Source organism: Protopterus annectens, chromosome 1.part0 (assembly GCF_019279795.1).
Source record: "Protopterus annectens isolate FY-2018-M chromosome 1.part0, PAN1.0, whole genome shotgun sequence".
Classification (NCBI taxonomy): Eukaryota; Metazoa; Chordata; order Ceratodontiformes; family Protopteridae; genus Protopterus; species Protopterus annectens.
In genome coordinates this window covers 1,631,211,483-1,631,235,991 of record NC_056725.1, presented here as the reverse complement: position 1 = coordinate 1,631,235,991, position 24,509 = coordinate 1,631,211,483, and positions in this window count along the sequence as shown.

Below are 24,509 nucleotides of genomic sequence, written 5' to 3'. Positions count from 1 at the left end.
GAGGCATGAGAATAGCTCTGCTCAATTTGTCCGCTAAGAGGTTGGACCTGCCGGGGATGTGCGTTGCAATCAGAAACCGATGAGAGGAGATTGCCCATTGCCAAAGCCTGAGAGCTTCTCGACATAGAGGATAGGACCTGGTCCCGCCCTGTTTGTTGATGTACCAGACTACAGACATGTTGTCCGTTTGCACTGCAATAGTCCCCGAGGGAAGAAAGTCGTTGAGGGCTTGCAACGTTAAAAGCACTGCTCTCATCTCCAGGACATTTATGTGCAGATGGTATTCTGTGGGTTGCCAAGTCCCGTGGACCATCCTGCCCTGATAATGCCCCCCCCACCCGATCAGAGAGGCATCCGAAGTGACTGTGGCAACCGGGGATGGGGGAACAAACGGCCGGCCTTGATGGAGCAGAGGAGAAGATATCCACCAGGCTAGATGAGTCTTGCACGATTGTGTAACCAGAATTTCGTGCCTCATGGGTAGGCTCTGGAATGACCACTGAGTGAATAACATCCTCTGTAGAAGACGCATGTGGAAGCAAGCTAAAGGTAGAAGTACGATGGCCGCAGCCATAAGACCTAGAACCTTCAGAACCAATCTGGCTCTGACTTTGTTGCTCAGTAATATGATGCGAACATATTTTTGGATGTCCAGAATTCTCTGATTTGTTAGTCTGGCTGACATACTGACGGTGTTTAGCTCTGCGCCTATAAAGGTGATAGATTGGCAAGGCAGCAGAGAAGATTTTTCGGCATTCACTGAGATTCCCAATTGTTTGCAGATCTGCAGAGTGTAGTCTCTGCAAAGAAGAAGCTGATGCTTGGTGGTGGTGGAGAGGAGCCAGTCGTCTAAGTAAGGAAACACCTGGAATCCTTGACGTCTCAGATGAGCTGTAACCACTGCCATGCATTTGGTAAACACTCTGGGGGCTGAAGTGAGGCCAAAGGGCAGGGCTCTGAATTGATAATGACTGGTCCCCAGCCGAAAGCGGAGAAACCTCCTGGAGCGTCTGTGTATCTTTATGTGATAGTACGTGTCCTGAAGGTCTATCGAGCACATCCAGTTGTCCTTGCCCAAAAAGGGAAGAATGGACTGCAGCGGGACCATCCGGAATCTTGCCTTTCTGACAAATCTGTTGAGATTGCTCAGGTCTAAAATTGGTCTCCAATCTCCCGTCCTTTTGGGGACCAAAAAGAATCTTGAGTAGATGCCAGATCCTACTTGGTCTGCTGGAACTGTTTGGACGGCTCTCTTTTTTAGGAGTTTTGAAACCTCCTGTTTTGCCAAATCCCTTTGATCGGGTGAGATGTCTGGAAGGGATTGGTGAGGTACGGGATACCTTTCGAATGGGATTTTGTAACCCTCGGATATGATCGACTGTACCCATCTGTCTTGTGAGAGGGAACGCCAGGCTAATGGGTACAGCGAAATCCTTCCCCCGACTGCCTCCAAGGGTGGACAGTCGGGCAACACCTCAGGGATGCTGAAAGGGTTTGTCAGGAAGAGACTCCCTGCTACCCTGATTTTGGGGACCCCCCCCCTGCCTCTAGGGTGGCGTCTGTTATTGTTACCCCCTCTGCCTCTAGGGGTAAACTGACCACGTGTGTCCGGCCGTAACTCCTTGGGCTTTGCGGAACCACATTTTTCCTCCTTTCTGACCTTTGGGATAGGGTCTTGAAGGAGTGGAAAAATGGACTCCTACGGCAGAAAGGGTTTTGCCGTCTTGTTCACACCTGGTCAAGGTCTCCTTCACCTGCGGACCGAACAAAGCCGAACCGTCAAAGGGGGTATTGGTGAAGGACGCCTTGAAGGGATCCGCGAAATTACAAAGCCGCATCCAGGCCTGACGTCTAAGTGCCACTCCTGTGCCTGCGGCTCTACTCGCTCCATCGGCCGCATAGGATATGAGCCGCATGGAGGAGTTAGTTAAAGAATTTAGGATGGCTAGCTGTGAGGCAATCTTGTCCTGAGCCCCAGCAGCTGAAGGATCCTGAACCACTTCACCTAGTTCCTTGAGAACATCTCTCTGAAGTCTGGTGAAGTGACAAAGGTAGTTCAGCGAACGCATAGCAAAGGTCGCTGAAGAAAACATCCGCTTGCCATACCTATCCATGGTCCTAGAGTCTTTGTTAGGAGGATGGACAGGCACGGAAGGATCCGCAAGTTCCTTCTTGGTGGCCGCCGCCACCACCATAGCATCCACAGAGACGCCCTTGGAAAGAAACTGCTTGTCTGAAGGGGCAGTAATAAATTTGGATGGCCTCCAGGGGACAGGCTCCACAGAATCCGGGGCTGCCCACGCCTTCCGAGCCACTACCTGCATGAGTGGGTCGAAAGGCGGAGACACCTAGGAGGTGGAGGGTCGGGATCCAAATGCCTCCAGGTATACCGACTCATCCTCGGAGGGTTCAATGGAAGGCCAGTTCCCCCTCTGTTTGAGGAGTTCCAGGATGTCTGAAAAGGAGACATCCTCAGAAGGGGACCGGGGGGAACCCTCCGACTCATCTAAGTCGGTATCCGATGTGGTAGACTCAGGGGAGTCTGTGTGTTTCCTCTTACACGTCCTCTTACGCGGGGGTTCCCCTGCGGGATCAGGAGAAACCTCAGAAGAGGAAGTTATTCCCAATGGGGAAACCTGGGGCGATGGATCCCTGGGCCTGGGAGCAAGAGACTGGCAAGAGACATCAACAGGCACCGAAGAGGGAGGAGCTAATGGAATGGACCGTTGACCTGACTCAGGTGCCAGGACACTCCTCATCACCTCAAAGGCTCCTCTCCCAGGGAGACCAGAAGACTCCCGCTCCGAAGAGACAGGAATTCTCGGCTCCACTGAAAGAGAAGGCTCCGAGGCCGATGTCGGTGCCGAGCTCACCAAAGCCGAAGCTCCGAGAGGGAGAGCGGGGTCGGACAAGGGTCCGATGCCACTAGCCCCCTCGGAGCCGACAAGGGAAACTCGACGACCGGATCCCTCCAAGGACGGTCTCATGGAGGAGATCGGAGCCGAAGACGAAAGAGCCGAAAGGGGGTGTATCGGCCCCGGCGCCGACATGGTCACTGTCCTGAAAAGCTCTGGCTCCGAACTCTGGAGGAGAGTCTAAGGAGGAAGTTCGAGGGGAAGAGCAATAGCCGAAGTCTGTTGAGACGGGCTATGGAGCATTTGGGCTAGTGCCTGTGACTTCAACAGCCTGCTTACAACCCTCTCTAAATCGTGGTCAGACAGCCTGGAAGATCTCGAAGGTCGGCTCTGATGACTCCGTTCCGATAAAAGAGGAGACCTCGGAGCCGAGCGAATTGACTCCAGAGAAGGGGACCGAGATCTCTTCCTGGACGGAGCCATCGGAGCCGACGACCTCTCGGTTCCAGATGGAGCCGAAGATTTATCGACTCCGATGCTGGATAACACGTCGGCACCAGCCGGTGCCGACAAGGGTAATGTAGACTGTGTGTCGGAGCCGGTAGGAACCGACACTACAGAAACAGTAGAAGGATCGGCTCCAGCCGGAGCCGATCTGGACTCCGAAGGAGTCGGAGCCACCAAGGAAGGCTTAACAACCGGAGCCTGAACCTTAGGTGGCTTAGAAGGTTTACCCGACCCAGTCTTGGTAGGTGAACCTTCTGGCTTTAATAAGCCACGGAGGATCAGCTTGTTCCTCCTCTCCTGCAGGACTCTCTGGCTAAAGGAGTGGCATAAAGCACAGGAGTCCTGCAGGTGTAAAGGCCCCAGGCAGTAAACACAAGAAGTGTGACCGTCTGTCAGAGACATCTTCTGACAGCACGAGTCACACTTCTTGAAGCCTGAGACCTTTCCTTCTTTAGACATAGTCTAAGCAAAAAACACACACACACAACAAATCACACAATTAATCCCCAAAACCCACACACACTCTGACAGGGATTAATAAAATGGGAGGCCTAGGCCTAACAGAGAAAAATACTTATAACTTATAACCCAAAGGATTGAATATAGGGTAGGGAACTATAGAGAAGCTACACACTAGCCTAACTAACGATATTTAAGAAAAAAGGGAAAATTAACCCTGAATACTGTGAAATTGAAACGCACCTGAGCTGGCAAAAAAGAGAGACCTCTTTAGCGAAGCGGCAAACGAGATCTGGGGTAGTCTCGCCTTGCATCATGGGATATAGGGTTGCCTCAAGCTGGTAAAAGGAGTTCTCAAGCTTAGCAAGTGCCGAGTCGGAGCCGAGGATCGGCTCCGAACCCATCCAGCAAGAATGAAGGCGAGATTGACAACTTAACATTAAAGAATTGCAGGAATTATTGCATGCAACTGAATAAGTTGGAAAGCATACTATGCAATGCGGTTTTGATTCCTTAGAGGCCTCCTGCAAGCCCGCAGTTACTAGATCTGTGATTAGGAGGCATGCCTGGTTAAAGGAACAAAATTTGCCTGATCATGTTAAAGCTAAATTGCTACATGCACCTTTACAGCATGATTCTCTGTTTGGTATTAAGGCAGAAGCGGTTTTAAAGAAAATGGAAGACAAAGCTAAGTCTATGCAAACTGTTAAAGACTTCTTACAAGTGCAGCCACCAATATTCAGTAGATACTGGCCTACAAAAAATTGGTCCTTTCCTGTGTCAGACAGAGCTCAAAGGGGCAAATCCAGACGCCCTAAGGGTTCCAGACACCAGCCGCAAGATTCATACAGGTCAAAGCAATGGGGCGCTTCCACCTCCAAATCTGGAGGAGATAAAGCGCAAACCTACAGAAAGCAATCCCAATGACTTCCCTCTGCCTACACCAAGCACTTATCTTTTGGCAGCACCCATAGGGGGAAAATTAGCACTTTTTGCTCAGAATTGGCAGTTAATAACCCAGGACAAGTGGTTTCTAAACATCGTATCACAGGGATACAGATTCCATTTCCACACTCTGCAAATGGCAAATGGTTGGCCAGATCTGCCAAAAAATCATTGGGCAGAGGCACAGAAACAGGTTACGTCCCTCATGGATATGGGGGCCATTCAGACAGTACCAGAACAGGAAAAAGGACAAGGTTTTTACTCAAGACTGTTCTTGGTACCCAGAAAGGACAAGGCCTGGTGGCCAATACCGGATTTATCGATTTTGAACACATACCTGGACATTCCAAAATTCAAAATGCTGACTTTGCAGCAGCTTCTGCCCATGATGGGCAAGAATGCTTGGCTGGTGACTTTAGACCTAAAAGAGGCATACCTACTTGTCCCAATAAGACAATCGTGCAGAAGATACCTCAGATTTAAGGCTGGCTTAATGCATTACCAATTCTCTGCACTGCCCTTTGGCTTATCTGCTGCACCCGGGGTCTTCACAAAGTGCCTGGCACCAGTAATTGCATTTTGCAGACAAAGAAGAAGTAATACAAATATGTCCTTACTTGGACGACTGTCTCATTCAAGCAGAGAACAAGGACACTCTTCTTCGACATCTGGCATTTGTGAAAAGGCTTCTAACATGCCTAGGGTACATAATAAATGAAAGGAAATCACAACTGGTACCCTCTGAAAAGATAACATTCCTGGATGCAAGCTTGAATACAGCTGCCCAGATGGCTTACCTCATGCCAGACAAGCAAAGGCAACTGACTACTTACTTCAAACTGATGGCAACAAAAACCCAGTCTTCTGCAAGACAAATTCTGCAGGCTCTGGGCTTCATGGCATCCTGCATCCTACTGATTCCATATGCAAGACTGCATATGAGGAAACTTCAAAGGTACCTAAAAAGTTTATGGAGTCAACATTCTCACAGTCTGGAAACAGTGATTCCTCTCACTCCCTGCCTGAAACAGGAGTTTCTATGGTGGGCAAAGGCATGTCACCAAAACATGGGATGGCCATTCACTCTACCCCCTGCCAGCCAAACCTTAACAACAGATGCATCAGATTATGCCTGGGGGGCTCACATGGCAGGAAGATGCATTCAGGGCATATGGACACCAAAACAAATGCATCTACATATCAACCAGAAAGAGATGCTAGCTGTTAAAAATGCCCTAACAGCCTTCAAGGACTTACTTCATCCAGGACAACTACTGATAAAGACAGACAACACCACAGTCATGTGGTATATAAACAATTAAGGGGGCACACACTCATACCCTCTTTGCAGATTAACTATGGCACTGTGGGACACAACTTTGAACTACCAAATACATCTTCAAGTTTAATTCCTGTCAGGAAAACAAAACACTCTGGCAGATGGCTTAAGCAGAAACCTTATGGATCCTCACAAGTGGAAACTAAATCCACAAGTCTTCAGCATGATTACAGAGAAATGGGGAGCCCAGATATAGATCTATTTGCCTCCCCTCAAAATTATCAATTGAAAAGATTCTGCACAATGACTTATCACAGACAAGCATGGAAAGTGGACGCCCTATTTTTCAGTTGGCAAAACCTTTCAGTTTACGCCTTTCCTCCTCTGCCTCTTCTCCCCAAGGTCCTCCTAAAAGTCAGACAAGAGAAGCCAAAGATTATATTAATTGCCCTGGACTGGCCCCACCAATACTAGTACCCAATCCTAAGGAACCTGTCTCAATACCCAGCTTGGACCTTGCCTCAAAGACCACAACTACTGTCCCAGCAAAACAATCAGATCCTGCACAATCAACTACAGACTCTGAACCTGGCAGCATGGCTAATCATGTAGTCATACAAACAACACCTCTCAGTAAAGCTGTGATGGATGTCATTCTGGAAGCCAGAAGGCCTAGTACTAGAAAATCTTATGCTGACAAATGGAAGAGATTCTGTGCTTGGAATCAAGCACAAGGAACTGATACAGCAGAACCAAATATTCCTCAGATATTGCAATACTTAACTGAGATGCTTGTCAAAGGCCTATCTTTCTCATCAATTAAAATCCATGCCTCTGCCATTTTGGCTAATTACAATACAGAGCCACCAATCTTTTCTCATCCTTTACTAAAGCAGTATCTTAGAGGGGCCAAAAATTTAAGGCCTCCTAGAAGATCACCATTGCCTGCATGAGACCTCAATTATGTGTTGGAAAAGCTCACCCTGCCTCCATTTGAACCAGCTGCTACTGCTGATATAAAGTTCTTATCATGGAAAACAGCTCTACTACTAGCAATTACTTCAGCAAGAAGAGTTTCAGAGATACAGGCCCTCATGGCTACAGAGCCTTTTATCATATTTTACCCAGACAGGGTGTCTCTGAGGACAAATCCTACTTTTATGCCTAAGCTGGTTTCCAGTGTGGCTCTTAACCAAACAATTCACCTGCCAAACTTTTATCCAAATCCGCAGAACAAGGGTGAGAGAATTCTGCATTCCTTGGACATACACAGACAGCTAAGATTCTACTTGAGCAGGACTAAAACTCTAAAAAAAACTGAGCAATTACTAGTGACATATGCTGCAGGATCAGAAGGCAAGGCTATTTCAAAGCAGACATTTTCAAAGTGGATAAGCCACTGTATCCTTTTCTGTTACTCACACCATGGTAAACCTGTGCCAAGGGCATTAAGTCTCATTCCACCAGAGCTGCAGCTGCTTCAGCAGCCCTTCTCAGGGGAGTACCAACCAAAGACATTCTAAAGGCTGCTACTTGGAGTTCTGTTCACACCTTTACAAAGCATTATCATTTGCCTCTCTACTCTAAATCCAGGGCAGGCTTTGCCACTGCAGTTCTGCAGGGCCTTATAGCCGTTCCTAATGCTGTTTAGCTCCAGCCTCCCAACCATAGCTTTGGGATTTTACCCAAATGTAATGACTGCAACAGTGAAACACGAAGAACATAGTACAGCTGTGTACACTTACCATAAATGTAGATGTTCGAGTGGATTCACTGTTGCAGTCCAGGTTACCTTCCCGCCATCCCCCTGTCATTCTGGAGTTTATCTTTCCTTCTCTATCTTCTACAACCTATGTGGTATATTTGCTTGTAGATGAAGGTAAAGTTTATACTGATGTATATATATATATATTTTTTTTTTGCTACCTTTTTGGGGGCAAGAAAAACTAAAGAAAATGGCATTGGCTGCATGTTTTATACCCCTGACGACCTGACGTCATGGAAGAGGAGACAGCAACTGATGCAGGACCCAAGACTTTGGAATTTAGGCCGACTGAGGGCAACCTGCCAGCAGATTACCCAAATGTAATGACTGCAACAGTGAATACACTTGAACATCTACATTTATGGTAAGTGTACACAACTGTACTTTATTCGGGCTGACTGAGGGCTACCTGCAGGCAGATAACCCAAGTGTGATGACTGTAACAGTGAATACACTCGAACAGCTACATTTATGATAAGTGTACACAACTGTACTTTCTGCAGTGTGCTATCAGATGAGTTCAAGAAAACACAAAGAGTTGTCACTGCGTAGGCTGTGCTCAATACAATAATCAGTCAAACAGCAAAATAAAGAGCACAGGAACGTTCAATATCCACACTTTAATGCAGCAGTACAACACTTAGGACAGCAAAGCTTTCGGGTTTCCCCTTCTTGAGTGCTTAAACTAAGCATATTGAATGTTCCTGTGCTCTCTTTTTTGCTATCAGATGAGTTCACATTTTGTGAAAACTCTGGGAGTGGTAGATAGCCCAAGTGATAAAGCACAGTAAAAGCCTATTGTTATAAACTGTAGATACTTTCTCTGACTGTCTGCTGTGGGCACATGGAGGTAAGCATCTTTTAGGTCTAGAATGACCATGAAGGCATCTTGGATGGTAGTTTTCAGAACATAAGCATTTTGAATTTTGGGATGTTGAGAAACTTGTTTAACTTTGAGAGGTCCATGATGGGCATCCAGGTATCCTCCTTTCTTGGAACTAGAAAAATCTTTAAATAGAAGCCTTTCCTCTTCTTTTTTGACCTGGAGGAACAGGATGGATGAATCTTTGGTGAAGTAGTCCCCCAAGGATAGGCAGTAAAACGGCTTTCCTGCTCTTTTGATAGTTTTGGAATGCAAAAGAAGGGTAGTATTTCTCTGAATTTCTTTTCTATGATGCTGAGGACATGGCAATGAGATCTTTGAATTACCAGCTGCATATGCTAAAGTACATTGAACCTCTCCAGACAGAACCTTATCTAAGGAAAATCAGGAGACAGCCAGAGAAGTTTTACAAGTCTCCAGACACTCCCTAAAGTATGGCTGTGATGCCTTAGCTGCTTCTTGCAGAGTAGCTGACACAGATTCTGTCATCTGCAGACATGCATGGCTCAGGTCCCAGCCCCACTCATATCAGGTTAAGGCTGAACTATTGGAGGCCCCACTAGACAAGAAATTTATTTTTGGTCCTCCATCTGAACAAGTTTTTGAGAAGCTGGATAAAAAAGGAAAGCAGTAAGAATTACTGTTAAAAACATTGGTCTTTTCCCCCTAGACAAGAAAATGGGACCCCCCCCCCAGTGGCAAAAGGTCCAGACAAACCAAGAGATAGTAAGCAGAACATTCACACAGAACAGGGAGCTTCAAAGAACCCACTTAGCACAGAGACCAACTGTGACTATATTCAATCCCAGCCTCCCATACCCATATTGGCTCCCTATTACATAATTGAAGCTTTACTTAATCGAATACGTAAAGCTTGAACTTGTAATATCGAAACCGTAAATTGTCAAACAGCCGATTTAACTCAGGGAAACAGCTCCCTTGGCCGTTCTGTGGAGTATGCCCATTTCTTCAATTTGGAGCGATCTCAGAGTTGGTATATTTAAGTGGGGGTGTGTGGGGGGTGAAGCCCCCCACTTTATTTCGGATGTAATGTTTTTTTTTTATTCGGCCAAGGGAAGTGTTTCCTTTGGTTGAATCAGCTGTTCGACAATTTTAGTTGTCGATATTACAAGATCAAGCTTTAGTTATTCGATTAAAGCTTCAATGATGTAAGATAGATGCCCCCTATCCACCCTCCTCTCCAAGCCTTTGGCTGAAAAACACTTCTTCCTAACCCAGCAGAAAACCATCACCAGGCAGAGGTATAAGCTCCCCCACCCCCAAATCTGTCTAATAGTCTACATTCATTAGGCAAGGGATGTCTGGTTGGTCCTTTATGTGCAGAGCTAGAAACTGCCTTTCCTACCAGGCACTGATATCAGCTTAGGCAAAGAAAAAGGGATACGGGAATTCTAAGTGAAAAAAATGCTCAAGTAGAGTTTTTAGCTAAATCTAGAAAAGAAGCTGCTGTTTAAACAGGGATAATTAGTATGGCATATAAAATATTGCACAGTAACTGCAACAATCAATCAGAGGATCTTAGAAAAGATTGGGAAGAATCACAGACTGGATAAGTAATTTACAAGGGAACAATGGGAGGACATATGAATGGCTCCCAAGTATGCAACAAAGTCTAAAAGATTTAGGATTTTGGTTGGAAGTGTTTGTATAGGTATTTTTATACCCAAGCAGACTCCAAAGAATTTTCCTCAGGTAGATGGCAAATGCTGGAGATGTGATGGGGAAGAAAGCGGTAACTGGGAACATATGTTCTAGCACTTTAATGAGTTGGCAGACTTTAAAGATTCCTGCAGAGAACTCTTGTCAGAAGTATTAGGTGACCAAATGGATGTAGATAAGAATATTATTCTTTTGAGCTGGAACACACAATCTGAAGTGCCTAGACATAGTAAGGCCTTGTTAAGTTTAATTCTGGTGGCTGCCAAAAAGCAGTTACTAGAAAATGGAAATCAAAGTGTAAACCAACTGTATGTGAACTATTGCATATTGTAACAGAGATAAAATAACTGGAAGTGGGATGTTTTGAAAAGTGAAGGAGCAAATTACATAACAAATAAATGGAAATTGTGGGAACAATACATACAGAATAATAATGAGGAGGAGGAGGAATGAGGTTTAAGGGAAGGCAGGGATTGAGCAATTTATGTAGTGTTAGGCCAATGATAGTTATAAAAAAGAATATGTGATGCAATATGTATGTAACTGGAAACGTTAATATGGTTTGTTTTCTATTATATTATTATATGTTTGCCTATGTGTTAAGGGTTTACTATCATTTTGTTGATCGCACTTCGTGCAATTGACATTACTGTGAAATTGCCGTTTGGCAGAATTTAAAAATGCAGTATTCTCTGTTGTGAATTTCGATATTTTGATGCAGATCGCACTGTAGTGGGGATCGGGAAATGTACCCTTTCCCTCGCTGTAGTGCAATCCCGGAGTTTGTAAATCTAAGTAGCAGGGGGTGTGGGGGGTGCAGGGGGGCTTTCCCCCCTGCAAACACGTTCTTTACTGTGCAATGCACAGTAGTGCTGCTCCCGAAGTGTGGTGAATTTTCGATTTATGTCGAATTTGAACATTCACCACAAGTTTGGGATTTTTGTTGTTCGCTGCAGTGAATTTCGTTTTTACGTTTTGTAGAAATGATAATTTGCCTACAGTGAACTTGACAAAGTGATAGTAAACCGTCTTAAGTGATAATTTAATAAAGGTAGCAAAAAAAATGTTGAATTTGTTCAGAAACTGAAGAATCCCTTTTTCTCTTACCTGTAAAACCAAAACTAAAAAGGTCAAGAGCCTGGAATAAACCCTGAGCTAATCCCAATCATTCCCATCCAAGGTAACAGAGACAAGAAAAGATAAATGTTTAACTTTCTGCTTTTTTTCCACAAGAATTTCTGTAAAAGCAGACCAAGTCCTGACAGGCAAATCATCCCTTAGGGCAGACATCTCAGTCCAGCTAAGCAGAGGGGCATTTCCTGCTCCTTCCCATGACCGGACAAGAGTAGTCCTCCTTTGCCTACCAAAGGCACTCCAATAGCTGCAATCTTGTCTAAACTCCAGTCCGTGAAGGCTGTAGCGACTACAGCCAATGAAAAAGATGAATGGTCTGAATGGTCTGAAGAACCAGAAAAGGCCTCAGCAGAGTCACCCACCTATGTCTGAGGCAAATGTACAGCCTGCTGAAGAGGAAAATGGTGTTTAGAAATGTTCTTCTTTTTGTGGCTGGAGGACAGAAGAGCCAATGAACCGATATGCTGCTCTGTAATGAACCTGAAAACGATGCCTGAATCCCTGGGAAGAATGGCAGTAGTCGACAAAACAGTTAAGTATTAAAAAAGTAATTTTTCCAGCAAAAAACACAGTGAAAAGAACTTAAAACACTTACCCAGGCCCAAAAGTAATTTAACCAAATTTGAGCTAGGAAAAGCATAGTTTAAAATTAGTTTTAGCAACCTTTACCACAAAAAGTAAAAAGTGGCACTCACAGTACAAAGTAACTGAAAGTCAAGTGACAGTCCATTAAAACACTGGTAGCTTAAAATTAATATTTTAACAGGAGAAAAGTTAATTTTCTGTCATAAAACTAAAATGCTGAAGTTAAAACGACAATTAATCCCAAACCAGGGCACTGAAATTGAAGTAAAAGAAATACAACTGCTCCAAGCAACAGGCAACCACACCAAGCCTTAAAAGAATGCCGTTTAATAATCACCGACTAAGCGCTTTCACCAAAACATTGGCTTCTTCAGAGTCAGTGTTAAAAGACAAGTACAACCCGTTTATACAAACAGTATAATAAGAATCATGACATCACACAATCCATTCCAATGAACATAAGAAAACAATCAACCTATTAATTCAATGCAACTAAGCTACTCATTAAAATACTCATTAAAATGTATTATGTATTATGTGACACGCTATAAATATACAAGACTATGTCAAACAATTACATTTTGTTCTATATTTTATATATTAATGTATACATATTCATTTGTACTTACATTAACTGTAGTTTAAAAAAATTGTTAAGTTAAATTAAATTCAATTAAATTAAACTGGCCTTGTACTTTAAAACTGGCTTTATTGAAATATAATCATTAATGCCAGGTTGCCTCATGGCATTTAATCTCAACTGCCATAGTACCTCCAGTAAGGCTACACTATTATTAACATCACCTCCCTGCTCAAAGAATACCCTAACTATTATAAAAAATACAAACTTTTTAAATCCCTTACAATTGCAACTGTGAAGATATAATGCATTGTGTGGATCCTTGTTTTTAACTGATCGTACATGTTCAACGATCCTATCACGCAGTCTACGTGTGGTCATACCCACGTAGAATGCATCGCAGGTTATACACGAGGCCACATATACCAAGTTCTTCGTGTTACAGTTACAAGTACCCGGGCACGGCAACGTGTGCCTATAACCCTTAACACAAATATATGTGCCTTCCGCTATATACCTGCAACTTCTACAACTACCACATTTTAACATCTTAGATGTTCTATTCCTTACCTCCCTTTCTAAAATTCCTTTCAAATTATCACCCTTACTAAAAACTATCCTAGGTCTCATTCCTATAACTTCTTTAGTAGCATTACTCAAACAGTATTCCCACGTATTACGTAGTGCTGTTGTTATTTCTGTGGCTTTTTCATTGAATTTTAAAATAAAACATGATCCAAAAGAAGTTGTTTGATTGGGCTCTTCATGGCCATTGACCCCCTCATTAAACTCACGTGCAGTGGTTAAAATTGGTGAATACAATGAAATTCTCTTCCTAAAAATCTCTTTCTTCAAATTCAATAACAATTTAAGCGGATAGCCCCTGTCAATAAGCATACCAATCAACTTAAAAATTTCCTGTTTAAATAACACCTCATCACTGACCAATCTAGAGATCTGCACCATTTGCCCCTTAGCAACACCTTTCCTTTGGTGGTAAGGGTGACAACTCTTGAAATGTAATAGCGAATTTGAATAGCTTTCTTTCCTATATAAGGTGCTAGATAAACCTTCCTTACTCTTGAATATCGTAATATCTAAAAAATTGATACTATCGTTGTTCCACACATGCGTAAATTTCAAAAAGCTAGTAGTGCTGTTTAGATATTCAACAAAGTCTAAAGCCCCGGCCTCATCGCCTTTCCATAGAATAAGCAAGTCATCCAAGAACCTATTGTACAGAATTATGTTCTCCATAAATCAAGATGGAAAAACAAAGGTTCTTTCCCATGTTAACAGGACTAGGTTCGCAAATATAGGGGCACACCTGCCCCCATTGCCACACCAGAGCATTGTTGGAACATCTCACCCTCAAACTTGATGAAATTGTTAAAAAGAACAATTTCCATCAATTCACAAAGTAAGTTAAGTCTTCTCTTGTCAATGATGTTACACATATTCAAACTGTCATGGAACATCTCTAACCCTTCTAGGTGGGGAATAGTAGAAAACAAGTTTACTACATCAATGGTTAAAAAACCATATAAACAATTATTCACCTTAACCTCTCTCAATCTTTCAAGACAATGCCATGAGTCTCTCAACACATGAGGGACCCCAGTAAGCACTCTCTTACACATGGCATCAACAAAGGAAGCAAGGGGTTCAGTTTTAGAACCTTTAGCAGCCACTATAGGTCTAAATTGTAAATTGGTGGTACCCTTGTGTACCTTTGGGATACCAAAAATACAAGGCAGAATAGGGTTCTTGACCAAAAGGTAGTCATATTCTACCTCCGTGATGGCACCTTGAAATAGGGCATCCAATAAAAACAAATCAATCTTTTTATAAGCAATATTGATTTCGTTTCTCGAAACCCTTTTGTATGTACTATCATCTTCAAGAATAGCCATCATAGACGCCATATAGTCTATTTTGTTCATTAAAACCATACCCCCACCTTTGTCGGGTTTCATGCACCTAATATTACTGGAAGATCTTAATTCCTTCAATACCAATCTTTCTTGTGGGGTTAAGTTATCAACCACTACATACTTACTACTACATATCTTCCTAAATTCAAATTCTAACAATTTTTCAAGAGCAGTAATCTCACTAAATGGTGGTGGAATAAAGGTACTTTTCCTTTTAAGTACCGTATTGGTCACATTTTCACTATTCAATTGTAGGTGTTTATTACCATGGAAGTACATCTCTAAATTTAACTTTCTCGTAAACAACTTTAAGTTGACCAACAGCTGGGCTACATCCAATTTAAAATTTGGCACAAAGTTAATGCCCTTAGTGAATAACTCAAAGTACACATCACCAATTTCGTTATCCGTGTAGTTGTAAATAAAAAAACCAAACTTTTGCAAAGTTTGGCAAGTCAATCCAACCTCTAATACAGAAGATTCTAAGTTGCTATCTTTTGAGATGATAGTGCATACAATGCTGTTTTTTACTTCACTTGCCTGAAAAGTTTGCTCAAAGTTGTATTCCTTATCAAATGACCCATTCAAAATTGAAGAATGTACTATAGAACAAGTGTCATCAGTTACGGTGTTTAAAACATTAAAATCATCATCACAACATACCCCAATCTCCTTCGTAACAACCCCCCTAAGTTCACACAACTCATTACCCAAAACATTTTGCTCTTGAAAAACACCATCCACAGTGTAGTCAGAACCACAATCAAATACACAAAAAGAAGTGTCAATATCGTGTAAATCAACTAAAAGTCTCTCTCGTATCTTTCTCTCTCTCGGTCCCGATATTGTTTGTCCACACTCACAGTCCTTTGCGCCCTGTTTATCAGTCTCTCGGACCTGCGTGGGCCCGGGGGTGGATCCAAAAAATCAACCCCTTCAAATCCTTGATCATCCATGTCCGTAGTGACACCCACTGGTGCCTCCTCACCCTGAACTGTGTAAAAATGGTTGTCGTGAGAGTTAGTACCTTTTTTATCAAAGTTAAAATCTTCTCTCGCCCTAAATTTACCAGGTGGATATGCGCTATTGTGTTCATAATCAAAGGTATCCCTTGCTAGCTTTTTACGCTTAAGCGCCATATTCTTAACCACAAACAGTTCCAAATTTTTGATGACTTTCCGAAAATTGACTTCGTATTGATAAAATAGTAAGTCAGCTGTAATGCTATTATGGAGCTTTGAAATATCTTCACGAAGCGATGCTAGCTTAGCACAGTTATTGTTAATAATAATATTTAGCATATCCAAACCCGTCTTGTCAAATAAAGCCGTTAAATCTTTAAAAGCAGCAGAACCAATCTCCACGCCCATAGGGAGCTTCCATAGCCGAAGCCCTTTCGGCACCTGCTTGAACGGTTGAGAAATAAGTTATCAAGCTGTAACGCTCTGTACTTAGTACAGAGCCTATCATACCTGGAAATCTGCTCCTTCAAGGTTAACGAAATTGTAGGTTCCAATTTTGAAAGGACAACTTGCTCACCAAAATTCGGTTCATCAAACCATGACTGTAAGTCATGGTCTCTCGAGTCACGTCCTGGTCCAGTGGGTGGAGCACGTATCGCCGATGAAACTCTATTGGTCTCTTTGGAACTAGTTACAGTTTTCTTCTTGGAGTTGGAGACCACCTCCGAAAAAGTTACCAAACCACCCGATTTCTGTCCAGGCGTAAGAGCAGATGCAGTGCCACAGGCGAATGTATAGTGAACAATTCCATCTGGGAATCAGTAGGGCTAGACGCCACAGCAACACAATCCTTTTCATATATTTTGAGTAGCTTATTAACAACTAGTGAGAGTTCCTTTAAGACACCCTCCATAACGCAGGGCAAGGTCACCTGATAACCAAAACCAGAGTCGACTTCACAAAACCAAAACGACAATTAATCGCAAACCAGGGCACTGAAATTGAAGTAAAAGAAATACGACAACTGCTCCAAGCAACAGGCAACCACACCAAGCCTTAAAAGAATGCCGTTTAATAATCACCGACTAAGCGCTTTCACCAAAACATTGGCTTCTTCAGAGTCAGTGTTAAAAGACAAGTACAACCCTTTTATACAAACAGTATAATAAGAATCATGACATCACACAATCCATTCCAATGAACATAAGAAAACAATCAACCTATTAATTCAATGCAACTAAGCTACTCATTAAAATACTCATTAAAATGTATTATGTGACACGCTATAAATATACAAGACTATGTCAAACAATTACATTTTGTTCTATATTTTATATATTAATGTATACATATTAATTTGTACTTACATTAACTGTAGTTAACAATAGTGTAGCCTTACTGGAGGTACTATGGCAGTTGAGATTAAATGCCATGAGGCAACCTGGCATTAATGATTATATTTCAATAAAGCCAGTTTTAAAGTACAAGGCCAGTTTAATTTAATTGAATTTAATTTAACTTAACAATTTTTTTAAACTACAGTTAATGTAAGTACAAATTAATATGTATACATTAATATATAAAATATAGAACAAAATGTAATTGTTTGACATAGTCTTGTATATTTATAGCGTGTCACATAATACATAATACATTTTAATGAGTATTTTAATGAGTAGCTTAGTTGCATTGAATTAATAGGTTGATTGTTTTCTTATGTTCATTGGAATGGATTGTGTGATGTCATGATTCTTATTATACTGTTTGTATAAAAGGGTTGTACTTGCCTTTTAACACTGACTCTGAAGAAGCCAATGTTTTGGTGAAAGCGCTTAGTCGGTGATTATTAAACGGCATTCTTTTAAGGCTTGGTGTGGTTGCCTGTTGCTTGGAGTAGTTGTCGTATTTCTTTTACTTCAATTAAAATGCTGAAGTTTTTTTACCCAAAGGAAATTAAATCTGACCAGCAACAGAAAATGCTAGTCAACCTTCGATCCTTGAAAGCCCACAAGAGAAGTGCTTTTAAATGCTTGGAATGCTCTGAGGGGCTTGGTGCCCAAACCATTCTTTTTCTTCAACTCTGCTCAAACTGGTCAATTGTTTAGGTGCATGAAAGGTGCCCTTAAGATTTGGAAGCTGGTTGACTGTTACATCCTTAACAGAATATAACCAGTATAGCTAAGGTTACTGCAGCAATGATCAAATGATGAATATCATTATAGTGGTGGACCTGTGTAAACACAAAAGAAGGGAAAAAAATCTGGCAATAAAAGTCTGCCTGTCTCTAATTTCTGCTTCCTCCTAGTTAAACAGGTCAGGTCAGGTTGGTACCCCAGATGGTTGCTGTACTGATGTCTGTTTTGCCATCTAGACTTGGGTGTTTGCTTTATCACTGGTTCTGTTTAGGTAGAGTTCAAAGTGTGCTGGATCGTTCAAGACATGAAAATGTAAGCAAAAAATCACCCTTCAGGAATTCATATGACACGGAGTAGAGGGACAGAGCTTGCAGTCTTCACAGCAGCTAAGGTTACTGTGACCCGAGATATTCTGGTGAAGAAACACTGAGGTTTAAATTCTTAGCAAGGTGCATGATGAAGGGTGCATTATATTCAGTGAAGGGCCCAACAAGGAATGAATACAGTGGAAATGTAACTTCTTTGGACTTTGATGCGATACCATGAAGGATAAGTTGTGCAAGGCAGAAGGATTTTCTAACCACCACAGAGTCATGGTGGTCAAAGTAGTCGGTTATCAACAAATCTACTCAGGTCCCTAATGACTCTGCCAGATTTAAGTGGAATTTTATCTGTATAGTAAACAGTAATGATACTAAGTTTATCAAAGGAAACTATGTTGCATTGCTTGGGGGTGAGGGCAAGACCATGATTAATACACCATGCATTTATTTGATTCAGCCCATGGTGGAGACTGAGTATCAGGATGGGATCTGATAACCCACTCACAGTTTGTAGTCATCAGCAAACTAAGTAACCATAGTCCACAACATTGTATTTTATGTCACAGAAATATATACCAAAGGTGGTATGACACAGCCATGTGGGACATCACTTGACATTTTTCTATTCCAGAGCAAATACAACCTAAACGGTATGGATTCTGTCAAACAGCCAACTACCAGTCCAGTGAACTATGTATGGCATTGGAATAACTTATCAATAATCCCTGCTTGGGGGATAGTGCCAAAGGCCAGATAATCAGTGTGGACTGTGTACTTCATATCCATAGCCTCAGTAACCCCTTCAAAGATGTCAACAAGATTGAGCAGACACAGGCTTCCTTTTACTAAACCAAACTGGTGTATATCCAGGGATATAAGGCTACCTCCTATACCACTGTTCATTAATTCAGCTATAATATGTTCCACTGCCTTACAAATAAGACTAGTGAGACTAATAGGCCTCAATTTCCAGGATCAGAAGAGAGCCCACCTTTATGTAAGGGCACCACAATTACCATTATGTACAGCTCAGGGACATAACCAGTGGAGAGATGCAGGTTGATGAGTTGATTGAGAGATTTTGTTAGATGAGTGTTATGTTCACTACATACATCCAGGTATATAGGTTGATAGGTTCATAGCATCCTCTGTGCTTACTAGGCTAATGACCACAAAGGCCTTTTTAAGCCTAGCCATGCATCCCAAATCTCTGACAAGTTCTGATACCCATGATAAGTGTAAGAAGGGGCTTGGGAGATGAAACATTTACAAGCGGGGTTCTGGGAAATGAACCATTTACAGGTTGCCTATGTCCATTAGAGACATAGGTGCAAAACAAGGGATGAATTTCCTGTTCCCCATCCAGTTGTCCAAGTTGCGCTTGAATTGGATTAGGGAGGAAATCTGCTTCACATGGATGGGGAGCCTGTTCCAAAGACAGAGTAGTCTCTGGGATACATACCTGTCTCTCCATCAAGTCCTATTTATATCATAGTCAAGGTTTAAGATTTTAGAATGGGTAATTCTGGTGCTGTTTGTTTTGTGGATATACAGGAGGTCCATCAGAGTGGGGTCTGACAATGCCATGTATGGCCTGTAGGAGACAGAGTACGAGGATAGGGCCTTGAGGCAGTCTGCATAGGACATTTTACTTATGCCCTGCATTCCTTTAGTGAGGAATCTTTGCAGACATTCCATTTGTTGGATATGCCTGGTTAGGTAGATACCAAAGGGGGCATTGTACTCAGTGATAGGTCTGATGAATGCCATATACAGTGGAATAATGACCTCCTTGGACTTAGAAGCCATACCATTGTTTATAAGCTGCACAACATAGAATGATTTCCTCACTACTGTAGATAAGTGATGGTCAAAGACTAGATTACTGTCTATTTGTGTCCCTAAGTCCCTGACTACTGAATCATCTCTAAGGGGTGTGTTGCCAGTATGATAGTCACCAGGGCTGGATGACTTCCCGCAGGATACTATTATGCATTTCTTGACATTTAGTTTTAGTAGTCCATGGCTCTGACACCAGTTGTTTATCTGTATCAACCCTTCCTGGAGAACATTTGTGTCAGTGTGGGATTCAATAACAGCTCCTAATTTGAAAACATCTGCAAATTTAGTCAGCCAGAGACCACTGACATTGAGCTTGACTTCAGACAAGTTCAGTGGCTGGAGGTTTACTATATCACTATTGATCATTTGCATGATAATTCTTTCCATGGCTTTACATATAAGACCAGTGAGACTTTTGGGTCTGTAGTTTCCAGGGTCTGTAGATGGCAGAGGGATGACTGTTGCTGCTGTTCTCCATTCATGAGGCTTGAAACCTGTTTGGAGGCTACAGTTAAACAGCAATTCCAGAGGGCCTGATAGGTCATGTTGTATGCTATTTAGAAGGCATCCAGGGATATTGTCTCAGCCCAATGATGCAGTGTTCTTTGCCTTTGAGAGAGCATTAAGGACCTGTTCCTTGGTGATATCAGGGGGGATTATATCTGATGGTATTACCTAAGGGAAGGTTGAGGGAGAGAGAGGGGTATAGTTGGAGCTGAATTTATCGGCCAGTAGGATTACTTTATCTTTTGGCTCAGAATAGGTGCCTCCATTTACAATGAGCTCTGCACACAATTGTGCATTGCCTTTGAGGTTGTGGACATTGCTAAATAATGCCTTGTGGTTGTCCTTGGACTGGGAGGCCAACTTTGCCTCAGATTTGGCTTTGGTGGAATTGTGTCCCCTGAGTTGTTTGTTTAGTTTGATGAGAGTGATTTTATCCTGCTGGCTGCTGCACCTCCTAATTTTTGCCATAATGTTCTACCTTCTGTTATATAGCCTATTGATTTTGTGATTGCACCAGGGTAGCTTGTTGTTAGGGCCCACAGAAATAGTGTTTTTAATTTTGGAAAGTGCCAAAGAGACTTGGTCCAAATTGATCTCGGGCATGGGGGGTATGAGGGCAGTATACAGGAGGCACAAGAGAGGGTGGGTGGAGTGCAACTAGAACAGAATTTTTCCGCAAGAATATTAGCAATGTCCTGGGCATCAGAGAAGGAGATATCATTGGAGTTAAGTTCAATAGAAAACTGTAGGTTACTTATAAGTTTCCCAGTGTAACTAAGAAGGTCCTATGGTTGTCTTATGAATTAGTCACAATCTTAAGTTCAGAATCAGGTTACATTTCCTAATGGTAAGTGTGAGAGACTCACTCACCAGCTTTAGATTCCTTTTATAATAATGAAGTGGACATATTTTAGCAAAGGCCAGAAGCTTTTTGAAGTAATAATTGTTCCATTTCCATATTTTCCCTTAAACTAAGTGAATAGGTTCATAGTAACTGGACATAAGGACTAAACCTAGTACAACGAAGATGTGAAACATCAACCAATGAGCCATAATGCTGACAACTCTTAGTCTTGATCATATTAACATGTCTGCATTACCATGAAACTATGACATAAATAAAGCCCCAAATAAGAAATATATCAAATAGGTTAACATTTTTGCAGCACCTCAACACTTTTGTTGGGTTTACATTTTAGTGGGTTACATGAGTAAATTTATAACATGATGCATCCACAGACTTCCTGTATGGCAGCAGAAGAATAAGCAGCAAGCTACATCACTCCGCACTACAAGATTGGCAAAAACAATACAAAAATGCAAATACTTTTTAATAAATTACCTCTGACTATAAAAAAACAGTATATGGCTTCCACAAAAGTACCAAAAAAAAGAAAAATAAGGAAGGCAGTAAAAATAATACTAAAAACTCTTGCTAAAGTGGAACCACTTGAGACCAATGAAGAAAATGGCAGGAAGGCGACTGCATAACATCCAAAGACAGAGTGTATCAGCTTCACAGAAAATGAAAATGGAACAGATGCCTTGAAACCCCACAACAGGACTGCTCTTCAGTGGCAGGAAATAAATGGGACAGTAATTGTCTATATCACATATAATAAAAAAAATAAGGAAACTGAAAGAGCACTTGAACGACGTTCCGGAGACACTGATCCTATGAAAATGTCTGAGAGAATACTCAAAGAGAACATGACGGAGCAAGAATTAAAATGTGAAGAACTGCAACAAAAATGAATAGAATTAGCAGAAAGATTGAGAAGAGAAAAATGATAATTGTGTACTTACCGTAATTATAGATCCTTGTTGCCCCTCTGTCTGTCTTGACTGAATTGGTTATCCATCTCATGGCAGATCCAAGCCAGCAATTTCTTCCTCAGAGCTTCTTCAGCACTTGAGCTCTCTCTTTCCTGTAATGCTATATGAATAGAGTACTTCAGGTCAAGTATGCCTTCATAACAAGCAGAGAAACAATTTTATAAAGGAAAAGGACCCAAAACAGGGCCAAGATGAAAGGCTTCAGACACAGGTCTAACAAGTCCACCAGAAAAGAGATGCATCCAGAGAGATGCAGCTATTTAGCCAAACTGGAGGCTGAGCTCTCTCAACTCAGGACTGGCAAGACCAGGCAGGAGGAGAAGGCAACTACACACACTACAATACAAGTCTCACATAACTCAACCACACCACTGAATCAAACACATAAACACACTAAGACATACTCGGAGGCTTTGAGTAAAAATTTACCGAAACAGCAAAGGCCTCCAAAGCAGACACCCAAGCAACTGCAAACTCAAGACACCACACAAACAACACATAAAAAACAAAATCAGCGTGCAAAGCAGTCACTGCCCTTAAGGCCAAATACAACACCAAACATACTTGTCATAGGTGACTCCATAGTCAGACACACTGACATCCCACTCACCAGGCTGAACAAGGAGAAGGTCATGGTAAGCTGCCTATCGGGCACTAGAATCTGCCACATAACACAAGCACTCAGGTCACTCCACGGCAAGTACAAGTATGACACAGTCATTGTCCATGCTGGTGTGAACGACCTGAGACATACCTCCCTGGACTACATGAAAAGAGACATAGAGGAGCTCTCTGATTATGTAGCCCAGGCAGGTATGACCCTGACCCTGAGCAGTATCCTTCCTTCACCACGAATGATGCCACAATATAGTGACAAGATGATCAGCTTTAACAATTGGCTTAATTTCTGGTGTCATTCAAAGGGGATCCAGTGTCTGTCTGCTTGGGATGACATGCTTGACAAGCCACGCTGCCATGAGGGCGGCTTGCACCTGTCACCCTGGGATTCGGATATTGGCTAAGGCTCTTGCCACCCCATAGTGCCTTTTTAGGCAAGGCTCAAATTCTAAACCTACCACCCTAGAAAACAAAAACGGGAAGAAACTAAGGGTAATGCTGCTCAATGCCAGAAGTCTAAATCTCAAAATGCACACACTCGAGGCCCTTCTCAGTATGGAGAACATCGATGTCTGTGCTGTGACTGAAACCTGGTTCAAGGCTCCTGAGAGCACCCCGGCACTATCAGGTTTTACCTCATATCATGCGTTCCGGCCCCAAAACCCGGACCATACCACAAAAGGAGGGGGTGTATCCATATTCATCAAGGATACCCACACCTCCAGGTTGGTGGCTACTCACGAAGCATCGGAAACCATCCAGGTGCAATTAACCATAGGCAAAACTGCTCTACAATTTGTAGCATGCTACAGGCCACCCTCTCAAACTCAGGAAACCCACACAGCCTTCCTGAAGACACTGGAGGGTATAAATGTATCACCAAACACCATCATATTGGGTGACTTCAACTACCCGAATATAGACTGGGAACATTACTCAAGTCCCAACTTTCTAGCCCAAAGGTTCCTGGAGTTCATAAATTCAAATGCCATGGAACTAGTCACCGTCCCCACAAGAGGAGAAAATATACTAGATCTCATCATCACAAACATGGGGACAAAATGCTCCACACCGGAAGTATATCCCTCTTTGGTGAGATCAGATCATAAACTAATCTCACTAGAAATCCACATCCCCCCACCCCAAACAAAAAAGACCACAGTGAAGAACTTCTCTAAAGCAAACTTCACACTACTCAAGACAGGTGTGGTATCCTTCAAGGCCCCCGAGCCAATGGAAACCACAACCCAAGCTACGGAAGCCCTTACAAATGCCTTCTATGAACACCTTCAGGACTGCATGGATCAGGCAATCCCAAATAAAACCAAGACTCTTTTCACCAAGGGCAAACGTCCAGTCTGGTGGACCCCAGCCATAAACAAACTTTACAATAAGAGGAGAAAGCTATTACATGATAGAGCAAAATCCCAAAAAGGGAAGGCATCTTTGATCAGTACTAGCAAGAAACTACGATCCCTCATAAAATCATCCAAGGCCAACTTTGAGAAAAAATTGCCATAGATTCAAAAGACAATCATAAGGCCTTCTTCAGCTATGTCAGAAACCTGGGTGAAAACTCCCAGATATGCTCAGAATTAGTCCAAAATGATACAAAAATCACTGAACCCACAGAGATTGCCAACATACTGGCAGACAGGTTCAGCGCAAACTTCACTCCCC